The sequence below is a fragment of the Phoenix dactylifera genome, unplaced genomic scaffold, assembly GCF_009389715.1.
Source record: "Phoenix dactylifera cultivar Barhee BC4 unplaced genomic scaffold, palm_55x_up_171113_PBpolish2nd_filt_p 001354F, whole genome shotgun sequence".
Classification (NCBI taxonomy): Eukaryota; Viridiplantae; Streptophyta; class Magnoliopsida; order Arecales; family Arecaceae; genus Phoenix; species Phoenix dactylifera.
In genome coordinates, this window is record NW_024068682.1 from 63267 (window position 1) to 75978 (window position 12712).

Here is a 12712-nt window from a genome sequence, read left to right on the forward strand (position 1 = left end):
AGAGTTCATGTAATGCCCACCTATCATCAGTTGGTCAATCTTATGGGACAATGCATCTACCTTGCTAGACAGGTCCATAGAATGACTTATCTCACAAATGGTCCCTTTTCTTTGAGAACTCGGGGGTGCTTGACGAGAACATGAAGCATGGTGGAGGGAGTTTTCATTAAGATTTTCAAATAATTTCCATGCTTCATGCTCATTTTGAAGCATAAAAGTGCCCCTGCATGCAGCATCGATCATCTGACGGTTTCGTTCTGTCAATCCGTCATAAAAATATTGCACTAGTTGCCACTTAGGTATTTGATGATGAAGGCATTTACGGATTAGGTCCCTAAATCTCTCCCAAGTTTCATGAAATTCTTCTCCCTCAGTTTGGGAGAAGCTTGTAATGGCACGTCTAAATTGGTTCGTTCTTCCTATGGAAAAGTATTTTTTAAGGAATTCTTGTTGCATTTGATCCCAAGAACGAATTGAGTTAGTTTCTAAAGAATTCAGCCATTGTTTGGCTCTATCTTTAAGGGAGAAGGGGAATAACCTAAGTTTCAAAGCATCATTAGTGAAGTTCTGAATCTTGACGGTGGTGCAAATCTCAAGAAATTCATCTAAATGTTTGTAGGGGTCTTCGTTGGTGAGCCCATAAAAAGATGGGAGCATTTGGATCACACTAGACTTTATTTCATATTGTACAGCTGCTACCTCAGGTAATCGAATGCAAGATGGGGAAGTGTAAATAGTGGGAGTAAAGTACTCCCTCAGGAGTTTGGGTTGTTCTTCAGCCATCTTAAGAGGTGGGGATGATCCTAATGTTTTGATCTTAGCTCGAATGTTCCTAAGGGTTCGTTCTATTTCAGGGTCAAAAGGTAATAGGTTTCGTACTCTAGAACGACTACCGTGCATACACTAGTACTCGATCAATCAAGCATGCAATAAAAGAGAAAAGCATATCAATCCTAGTCTTTGTCCTAAAATCACTAGACAGCTCCTAACTGGTTTGAAGAGGGCACCTAAGCCTCCAATCCGGTCTAATGAACCGAGTTGACCAGGTAAGCTCCCAGGTAAGTGGAGGGGTCACGATGCGTTCGCAAAGGTCCCACTTAAAACCCACTTGCCTCGAACAGATGAACTGTCTCCCTTATAGGGACAAAGCTTGCCTAGACATCAACTAAGCCACAGAGCGAAATTGGTGCAACTTTCGGTGATCTTCATCCTATTGAGCTCGAATGTCCCTAGGAGCCAACGTCTAATTGATTTTAATTAAAGTGACACTATGTGAGATTGAGTTCACCTAAGTTGGGCAAGAGTCCGGTGATGAAATCCGGCTCTTATCTTGTTGGGGTGATTGCCCTTACTAAGTGCAAATGAATTGGTGTATGTGTATCAGGCATGCATTCACAATTTTGCTGTAATTAAAATCAAACAATCACCACAAAATTTCAAACCAATAATTAATTTAAATAAGAAAAGTTTAGAGGTTACCAAAGAGAATTTTTTCAGCAAATTTTTTTTTTTTTTTTGCAAACCTCTGCAGCATTTCTTTTCCGACAGTTCTCCTTTTGATCATCCCAGATTCTTTTTTTTTTCGATTCCTGATAAAATAAATAAATAAATAAATAAAAATTAGTAATGGAGAAAAAGAAGATAAGAAAAGTAACAATAATAGAAAATTTTTTTAAATTTTTTTTAATTTTTTAAATAATTTTTTTTAATAAGAAAAATAACTATGCTAGCAATCCCCGGCAACGGCGCCAAAAATTGATCGGTTCTTTCAATTTCAAAAATAAACCACGCAATGGCACGTATCCTGTAGGATAGTGATTACGGGTGTCGGTCCACAGGGATTGAAGAATAAGTTATTTTTCTTTTAAAAGTAAATTAAGAAGGAGAATTTGCTAACTTGATTTAACTAAATTAATTCAAAGGGCATAAGCTAGAGTAAAGAGACTTTTGAGTTATCGATTAATAAGAGCTAAAAGTAAGATGAATGCAATAGTAGGAGTATTTTATGGGAAGAGATGTTTAGGGTTAGAATCCACCGATGGATTCGTAAATATGGTGCTTTCAATGATTTAGATGTGTGTATGATCTGATTGCTCTTAACTACAAGTTAGGACAATCATACAAAAAGTTGAAATCTAACCCACAGTATGAGTCATCTAGGCCTGGTACAAACCATCTTCTCTAAGGATAGGCATGGTCTGTCCTACTTAGCATGATTCATCTGATGATTAATTTCTCAAAGATAAATCTGGTAGTTGCATAACAGTCTCCTCCAAACCACAGGTATTGGATTCAATTTCGATAAACTATATTAATTCATGCAGAAGCTTTCTACAAGATAAACATCTTACACAAATTAAACAAGACATTTCAAGATCAGAATTTCATTAAATATGCAACTGTCTTACAATGCTAAAAATCAAAGAAATGCAACATAAATACTCATCCACGGCTTCATCAAACCCCTAAACCGAGGCTTAGCTGCTCATGGTACTCGTCATCTCCATTGGTTGGCTGAAGAAATCCTTTGCCATCTTCAAATGAAAGGCTATTCCCAAAATATCCAAAATACTCTCTCTCTCCCCCTCCTTTCTCTTTTTTTTTATTTCTTTTTTCTCTTCTTCTCTCTCGGCTGGATTCTTCTTTTCACCGAAACAGGGGGTCTCCCCTGTTTTCTTCTCCACCGACCTCCCCTCTCAAAGCCGATGGCCACCCTCTTTATACCCATTCTCCCCTTTGATGGATCCACTGAGAGAGGAGGAGGGCGTGATGCTGGGAATGATCTCGCGGAGGCTTGATTGTTCAATGCGGGATCGCTGGAGAAGGGCGTGAATCCATGGGAGTGGCTGAATCTCGCGTTCCTTGATGGCTAGAAACGGAAGGAGGAGGCTCCGGATGAAGGGCGCCGCGGGATCGCTGGGAGGCTAATGTGGAATGTTTGAATCTCGGAGAAGACGGGGATGGAGCTAGAGATGAATGCCGCACTGGGTTACCGGCTGCTGGGAATGATCTCGGGCGAAGATGGGGATGGAGCTCGAAACGGTGCCGATCCGGAAGGAGCTGGGTTACCGGCTCGTTGAATGCAGTCGGCTGGGATCGCGGTGAAGGCTGAATCACAGGGATCGGAGCTGGGAATCGATGGGATCTCTTCTTGGAACGAATCCGGGTGAAGCTCGGCTGATTTCTGACTGCTGGGAGGTGGAACGGGCGGCGGATGGCACGCGGTGATTGCGGCTGGCACGGAGCTGACGCGGTGATGCTGGATCTCGGCTGAGACGCGGAGGAAGCCGTGGAATCGACGGGAGGAAGGTGGACGGCCGAGATGCCATGCGGGGGAGGGGGGAAGAAGATAAACAGTGAACTTAGTTTTATATAATAATTTTTTTTGTAACACTGTTCATATGAACAGTGTTTTCACGGGACACTGTTCATATGAACAGTAAATCCACTAATTTTTATTAATTTTATTATATTCATTATTATTTTTTTCTTGTTTTAAATTTATAAATTTTATATGAAGGCAGATAATGAATTGGTTGGAAATTGACTTTGGGTTTGAGGTGGGTCATGATCGTTGATTTGCGTGAACTTACTCTCGAGCCCAATGTCGTTTAATTTTTGTTAAACTGCTTCAGACCGGACTCAACAAGGCTAAAAGCAGGACCGTGACTTAATAAAAGGGTTAATCAAATATTTTCCATACAATTATAACTTTTAATCTAATCAAGACCAAAGCCCATTTAATTATAACCTTAGCCGGGTCAACACAATCTCCTTATATGTTTTTCTGTAGTTTTCATGAAAGATTGCAATCAAGAGAGAGACAAGTTCAGAATCTGGTTTAAGAAAAGAATTATTTACCTCTTACCATAATTTAAATTTATTTCAATGTTTATTCAATTTCATGGTAAAATATGTATTTATCAGTTTAAAAACATTGATAAGTGCTATGGAAAGATAACTAAATTATAAATTATTAAGCACTTATCAGTTGTAAGGTTGTGGTTGGTGAGCCTTTGGGAAAACCAAGTGGGTTGGATTGTGAGCCCGTGAAAACAATCGGTTGGTTCTAGTCGGTGAGCCTGTGAAAACTGACCGAGTTCGTTGTGATCTCGCAAAACAACAAGTTGGGTTGTGAGCTTGTAAAACAACCGACTGTAATCTGAGGGATTATAGTGAAATTCCCAAGAGGTCTTGGGGAGTGGATGTAGGTGCTGGGGTGCACCGAACCACTACACATCTTTGTGCTTGTGATGCCTTATTTCTTGCATTTCATGCCTTACATACATACTTGACTGTGTAATATCTCTAGCTTTATTTCCTAATTGAGTATAAGAGATTGTTTAGAACTTTCTTAGCTTTCACTCTATTCTTACAATTTACATAGATTAAATTGATCATACAACTATAAGTTAATTTAGGATCAATTGCGTTCTAAAGCCATAGTATAATTGCTCTAGCTTAGTTTGTCACTGCATTACTTATAATTACCTAGAGCTTAAGTAAGTAACATCTTATCATTCTGCTACATTCAATTTAAAGTAAAAAATTAGAAAACACAATTTTTAGTGTTGCCCAGATAGACAACCCAAGAGGGGGGGGTGAATTGGGTTTTAAAACAATTTGGATAATTTAAAACGTTATGGATGATTAATTAAAAACTATGCCAAGTTATTTAATTAATTACTATGTGCTGTGAGCAATATGAAATGAGAAGAGGAAGAGACAATCAATCACAAACACAAGTTTTATAGTGGTTCGGAGCTATCCCTTGCTCCTACGTCCACTCCCCAAGTTTCTCTTGGGAATACACTATAACCCCCTTGGATTACAGCCGGTTGTTTTGCAAGCTCACAACCAAACTTGTTGTTTTACGAGCTAACAACGAACTCGGTCGGTTTTCCCAGGCTCACCGACTAGAACCAACCCCGATTGTTTTCCCGGGCTCACAATCAAACCCTTTCACACGTTGGTTTTAAAACTGGCTCACCAACTAACCTTTATCCCCTTGATTCAATCCCCCGATTGAACCAAGTAAATACACGTAGTAGAAAGAAAACAGAAAATAAGCTTCTCAAAAGCAGGTATGAAACAATATATTCAAGGATGAGTTTAGAAGCCCTCAAACGCTTTTAAGCTTAAGTAGAGGAATGGCTTCTTGACTCTGGTCTCCTCTTGGATGAGTGATCGACTTGAATGTAGGAGGAGGAAGCTTTGAATGCTGGGGAGAAGTTGGTGGCGCAGTAAATGCTGATCTCCCCTTTTCTCGTTGAAGAGCACTTGCAAAGCTTGAAGACTTGAATGCTTGGAGTGGAATGTATGTTCTCTATTTTGCTACAGTCTTCTGTGGCTATTTAAGCCAACCCCCACGGAAACTAGCCGTTACTCCACTTTTTCTGGCCGTTCTGCACACTCTGCGCAGCCTGACAATGTGACCGTTGGTGGGTTGGAGTCGACTCGCGCGATCAGGAGTCGACTCGGCTGTAGCGGGAGTCGACTCAAGCTTTTCAGGAGTCGACTCGGCAACTGTTCCAAGTTTGAATTAAAGTTGCCGTCACGACTGGGAGTCGACTCGTCTTGGCCCGGAGTCGACTCGCCAACTTCTGGCGCTGACCTGGCAATTTTGGAGTCGGCTTTTCCTCTGTAGACCGTGGATACAAATTTGAATTTTGCCCTCTCGAGTCGACTCGACTGTCCTGGGAGTCGACTCGAATCTCAGAGCCCGAACTCCCGATTCTCTGTCTTTTGGCTCATCCAGTCTTGGAGTCGACTCGAACTTCCTTGGAGTCGACTCGGCTCTCAGTTTCCGAAAGTTGGTCTTCTGCCTTTTGACGTGAAGCTTGTCTTGGTGTCGACTCGAGCTGTCTGGGAGTCGACTCGAATCTCAGTGGCAGTAACATGGTTTTCTCTGTTGATGGTCGCACAATCTTGGAGTCGACTCGCGTAATGCGGGAGTCGACTCGAATCTCAGAGTCCATAAAACACTCTCTGACTTTTTCTTTGTGTACCGCTGGGAGTCGACTCGCGTTCCACTGGAGTCGACTCGAATCTCAGAGTCCATAAAACACTCTCTGACTTTTCTTTGTGCACCGCTGGGAGTCGACTCGCGTTCCACTGGAGTCGACTCGAATCTCAGATCTGAAAGACTGCTCTTCTATCCTTCTGTCTGTTTTCAGTCGGAGTCGACTCATACTGATTAGGAGTCGACTCGAGCTCGTGCCAGTGACCTTGATACGCTTGGAGTCGACTCGTGAAACTCGGGAGTCGACTCGAGTCTCAGACATTGGTTCAGCAGACTTCTTAACTTATCCAAAATACTGTAAACCATGTCTAGAAACACTTGAGCAGGATTTTCACTGAAACACTCAATTGAATTCATTAGTAATCACACGATATACTCAAATGCTTTGAGCTCATCAAAATCAAACGGGGTTTTAATCAATCACTCCACAATCTCCCCCTTTTTGATGATGACAAAACTTTGAGTATACGTAAAATGAATTGCTCAATAAATAATGAAATAAAATTCACAAGTGAATTCAAATGTCTGAAAATTTAATTTATCCAAGTTTTGAAAGGTGTGAAACATTTAAATTTCGGAGTTAAAGCTCCCCCTTTCATTTGGAATTATATAAGCCTCCATATTATGCAATCAATTGTTTGGCTTATATGTTATCAATGATTTATCTTGATTAAAATTCAGATTCTCCCCCTCAACATATGCATTCAACTAGTTTTAGTTTTCTGAATTTCCTTTTAATGCTTTGAAATTTTTGAACTGAATTTTTTGTTTTTAGAGGGAAAATCTGTCAATTTGTTCTTGAGTACGATTAAGCTAATCTCCGAATATCCCTTGAATAGATTCTGGAGATTACTCCATTAGGAGCCCCAAAAGAGAGATAATGAGCCTCGAGGTACCGAATCCACTTAGAACAAATTTGTGTGTGTTTTTAAGAGTTCTTTTACATATTTTAACCATATTTCTCCCCTTATTACATATTTTATACATATTTCTCCCCCTTTTTGTCATCATATCAAAAAGGAGGTAATCACACACACAATCAATGGCACAAATGGCACAATCAAACATCAAATGGCACAGTCAATTGGCACAGAAATAAAGATAAGATGTCTACTCATTGTATTGATATGAAGGTGAATACATTTGAGCATACTATAAGTAAGGCAAAAACAATACAAAAGAAGATAAAACACAACTCAAAATCATCTATGTCCTCCTCGAGGATGTAGCTCCCCCTCTCGAGGATGTAGCTCCTCCTCTCGAGGATGTAGCTCCTCCTCTCGAGGATGCGTCTCCTCCTCTGGAGGATGTGGCTCCTCCTCCCAATCTGCTCCGCTCCATGAGGAGGGCGACTGCCTCTGTGACATGGCTAAGCTGTGTGATGATAGACGAGGTGGCTCTGCTGTGCATAGTGGAGAGCTCAGTCACCGACGTCTGAAGCCCAGTCACTGAGGTCTGAAGTGCGTCCAGCTTGCCGACAATCACATTCGACAAGCGCTCGGCCCCCTCGGTAGTGGTGTGCATGTCACGGCCTATCTCCTCTCGAAACTGTCGAGTGGTGCTCTTGATCTCCCTCATGTTGCGGAACTGGGCCTGCATCAAATCCCTGATATTATATATCTCTTCCCGCACTTTAGCCGTCATGTCTGTCACGGCTGTCAAGGATGGCACCAATGCGGAGGATGGAGTGGGTGCAGGAGTGGGTGCAGGAGTGGCAGCTGGCACGGAACCTCGGAGCTCCCGGAGCAGCTCGTCCCTCAAATCTCGGATGATCTCCTGCCGCAGCTCTCGGAGCTGCTCTGGATCAATACGGACCTCCATAGATGGTGGAGCTGAGGAGGAAGGTCCGGCAGAGGTGGTAGGAGCAGGAGGAGTGGATGGAAGGTCTGGATGATGTGGAGAGTCTGGGTAATCAGAGTCTGGCTCAGGACTGGGTGATGGTCTGGTGGTCTGAGCAGTGAGAGTGGACTTCCTAACCCAGATCCCGTCTTTCTTCCGAAATTCCATCCTGTGCATGGTCCCCGTACCCAAGCGATCAGTCCATCGCAAGGCACGAGAGGGTTCCCCTCTCAGGAATGGAAATTTCGTACTGCCTAAACAGGAGAGTGAATATCATCCCGTATGGGAGGGAGAGCCTAGGTCTATCTAAAGGCTCACACATATACCTATAAATCAGCTTGGGGAAGTTGACCGGGGTGTCCTGAAGAATGTAAGACATAATAGCTAGGTCCCTCTCATTCACAAAATCAAATCTTCCTGTCTTAGGGAAGATGGACCTGGATAGAATGCTCAAGAGGATTCTCACTTCAATAGGAAGTGAGCTAGCAGATACCTCATCTAGGGGGGACTGAGGTGGCTGCCCTAAGACGATCGTAAGGGCCTCAAATCTATCCTCAGGATGTGCAGGAGCTACCCCTACCAGTGGGAGGTGGAGGATATGGGCAACGAGATCCTCCGTGACACGTAATGGGACACCTAATACCGGTGCCCTCAATACCTCCATCTCCCCGATGGACGGTACTATAGAACTCTTGAACTAGGCCAGGATAGGTGGGAAGGTCCAAGGTGAGGAAGTACTCTAGACCCTGGGCTCTAAGCCTATCGCCTATGGTGAACCCTTCCCGGGAGAGGAAGTCAAAATCGACATACCTCCCGGTGGAGACGGCCTTCCCGGCCAATGGCCTAACATGAACCTCCCTAGGCGGGGAACGATCCGGAGGTGGTTGCCTCGCGGGATCATGCCCGCGCCTTGGAGCGCCGCTCGGGAACGGCCGCGGGACGGGACCTCTTCCTAACGACGGCCTTACGAGGCATCTTGACCTAAACGGGAATAAAAATACCTTGAGGACGATGAAGGACGGACAGAGGAAGCTCGGGACGGACCGGAAATGACCTAGGAACGGATGGAAACTCAATGTCCGGCGAAGAATCGACGGGAAAAAGGCTTGGAGACGATCGGGGATGACCTAGGAGTCGGCTCTAGGGCTTTGTGAACAGTGGCGGCTTGAGGAAAAGTGTTTGCGAAACGACAAACCTAGGGTTAAAAAGTCGGATCCCGACTGCGAGTCGACTCCCCTGAGTCGCGAGTCGACTCGACCTCGAGTCGACTCCAGAATATGCGCGAGTCGACTCCCCTTTTGCTGCCAGCTTTGCGAGTCGACTCCCGCAAATGCGCGAGTCGACTCCCCCTTAGGAGCCGGCTCTGAAACTTACTCGAGTCGTCTCTAACCTTGGCACGCACTTAAAACTCTTGCTATAATCGCGCCAAATGAGGGAAAATCACCTAATTAAGGACTGATATGATGATCATTGAATAGAAACTCTCTTTTAACCTCATTCTCATCATCAAAATCAATTAATCTAGTGGTAACTCCCACTAGGATGGATCAATCACTCCTAATCCCCTTCTAAGCACACTAAATCTCTCTTCACTTAGGGGTTTTGTGAAAATATCTGCTAATTGATTATCAGTACACACAAAGTGGAGTGACAACATCACCATTCAATACATGATCTCTTATGAAGTGATGTCTTATCTCAATGTGTTTAGTTCTTGAGTGTTGAATTGGATTTTTAGTTAGATTTATGGCACTTGTGTTATCACAATTAATGGGGATTTCATCTTGTTTAATGCCATAATCTTCTAATTGTTGTTTAATCCATAAGATTTGAGCACAACAACTCCCGGCTGCAACATATTCAGCTTCTGCAGTGGATAATGCAACCGAGTTTTGTTTCTTGCTAAACCATGAGATTAGGTTTTCTCCTAGAAATTGACAAGACCGCTGGTACTTTTTCTATCAAGTTTACATCCAGCGAAGTCTGAATCTGTGTACCCTATTAAGTTTAGGCTAGATTCTTTAGAGTACCACAGTCCTATGTTCTTAGTTCCTATTAAGTATTTAAAGATTCTTTAACTGCAGCTAGGTGTGATTCTTTAGGATTAGCCTGATATCTAGCACACATGCACACACTAAACATAATATCAGGTCTACTTGCAGTAAGATACAGTAAAGAACCTATCATACCTCTATAATAGTTTTTGATCGACGGATTTACCTGATTCATCTTGGTCTAACTTACATGATGAGCTCATGGGGTGCTGATTGATTTGTTTCCCCTCCATATCAAACTTCTTGAGCATCTCCTTGATATATTTTACTTGATTGATGAAGATGCCTTCCTTCAGATTGTTTGATTTGAAGCCCGAGGAAGTAGTTTAGTTCTCCCATCATGCTCATTTCAAACTCACTCTGCATCAAATCAGCAAATTCCTTCGCAGAGGCGATTGTTAGTGGCACCGAAAATGATATCATCAACATAAATCTGTACTAACAACATATCCTTATTTTGTCTTTTCAGAAATAATGTTGTGTCTACATTTCCCCTAGAGAATTCATGTTCTAATAGGAATTTACTAAGTCTCTCATACCATGCTCTAGGTGCTTGTTTTAACCCATAAAGTGCTTTGTTTAGTTTATACACATGATTAGGGTATTGATGATTTTCGAAACCAGGAGGTTGTTCTACATACACCTCCTCATTAATATACCCATTTAAAAATGCACTCTTTACATCCATTTGAAATAGTTTGAAATCTTTAGAGCATGCATATGCTAATAATAGTCTAATAGCCTCAAGTCTAGCTACGGGAGCAAAGGTTTCATCAAAGTCTATACCTTCTTCTTGATTATAACCCTTTGCTACTAGTCTAGCCTTATTCCGTATAACAATTCCATTTTCATCTAGCTTATTTTTATATATCCATTTTGTACCAATAATTGGATATTCAGAAGGTCTCTCTACTAGATCCCACACTTTGTTTCTAGTAAATTGGTTTAGTTCTTCTTGCATTGCATTTATCCAATTTACATCATTTTCGGCTTCTTCTATATGTTTGGGCTCAAAGTGTGAAACAAAGGCTAGATGATTATTCATATTCCTAAGGGATGCTCTAGTCCTAACCGGTTGTGATGGATCATCTAGAATTAGTTCCTTAGGATGCCCGTGAGCATACCTCCAAGCTTTAGTTAGCCCATGATCCACTATAGGCTCTTGGTTTTGATGATTCTCCTTCAATCAACTTTGATTATCATCTCGTAATCCCATCTCATCTATCTTTTCTTCAAGTATTTCAATATCATCATCAAAATTAACCTTCTTACTAGATGAGATGTCACTAGAGTCATCAAAAACAACATGTATGGATTCTTCTATAACTAGAGTTCTTTTATTAAAGATTCTATAGGCTTTACTAGTTGTAGAATAACCTAGGAATATTCCTTCATCAGATTTAGGGTCAAAATTTCCCTAGATTATCTTTCCCCATTATTATGACAAAACACCCTACATTCCAAAAACATGAAAATACGTTAATCCTTTGCGTTTTCTGTTTTTTCCACCAGTTTCATATTGGTGTTTTCTTTATGATGCCGGTCTTAAATAGAAGCTCTATTTAATATATGGGCAAGAATTATTAATGGCTTCTCCCCCAAAAATACTTAGGGGTGTTAACTTTCACCATAACATCGTTCTATGCCATTTCCTCTAGTGTCTATTTTTCCTTTCAACAAACTCCATTTTGGCTGTGGGTGTCCTAGGTGCATGAGAAATTATGGTTTATCTCCCTTTTTGCTACATAAATTCATTCAAATAATTTGATTTTTCGAATCGCGTACCATGGTCCACTTCTATAGCTATAACTGAGGGATGTCTCTAGCATTTTGTTACTTCCTTGTGGAACTTCTTTAAACATAAGAAATGCCTTGGATGCCCTTATGACCGCTAGAAACATGACCCATGTGTACCTAGGAGTAATCATCTACTATAACTAGACCATATTTATTTCCACCTAGGCTTGTTGTTCTAGTAGGACCAAATAAGTCCATATGTAGATAATTCTAGAGGCCTAGAGGTAGAGACACATTTTATTGGATTTAAAAGAATTCCTAGATTGTTTGCCAAATTGACATGCCTTCACAGATTTTGTTCTTTTCAAATTTTAATTTTGGCAAACCTATCACGGAGTCTCTTTTAACTAGTTTAGTTATTGTGTCCATGCTTGCATGAACCTAACTTACGGTGCCATAACCAACTAGCATCATTTCTTTGGTTTCATTTACAACTAGACATTGGTATGTTTTGCAAGATCTTCTAGGTCTACAACATATACATTTCCACGTCTAATCCCTTTAAAGACCAAACTATTATCATTAGGATTTGTTACAATACATAGTGATGGTTTAAACATAACATCATATCCTTTATCACATAATTGACTAATGCTTAACAAGTTATGTTAAGACCATCAACATATCTAACATTATCTATAAAAGTAAGAAGGGGTGATTTGAACTTTACCAATGCCAATGATGTGACTTGGGTTGTTGTCTCCAAACGTCACAACACCTCCCTTCTTAGCTTCAAGGGGTGAAAAATTGGTCTTTATCACCCCGTCATGTGCCTTGAGCAGCCACTATCCAAATACCGAGCAATTTTTGTTGACCTTGGCTGCAAGACACTCCTACACAAGCAAATCATGTCATCTTAGGTACCCAGTTTTCTTGGTCCTTCATGGTTAGTCAGTTGGTTCCTTTTGGAACCATACCCTTTTAATTTTTCTTTTAGTTTTCCTTTTCCTATAGTCACATGTATTTGCTTTATGTCCTATATTTCCACAACAGAAACAGG

The 12712-nt window shown here is 41.4% G+C and overlaps 1 non-coding gene across 1 annotated transcript; it reads left to right on the forward strand.

Annotated features, from left to right (window-relative positions):
- The first annotated feature begins 301 nt into the window (after positions 1–301).
- Positions 302–407, forward strand: LOC120108485. Its single transcript, XR_005509819.1, has one exon. It is a non-coding gene; the product is annotated as a small nucleolar RNA R71 (small nucleolar RNA).
- Positions 408–12712: the final 12305 nt, after the last annotated feature.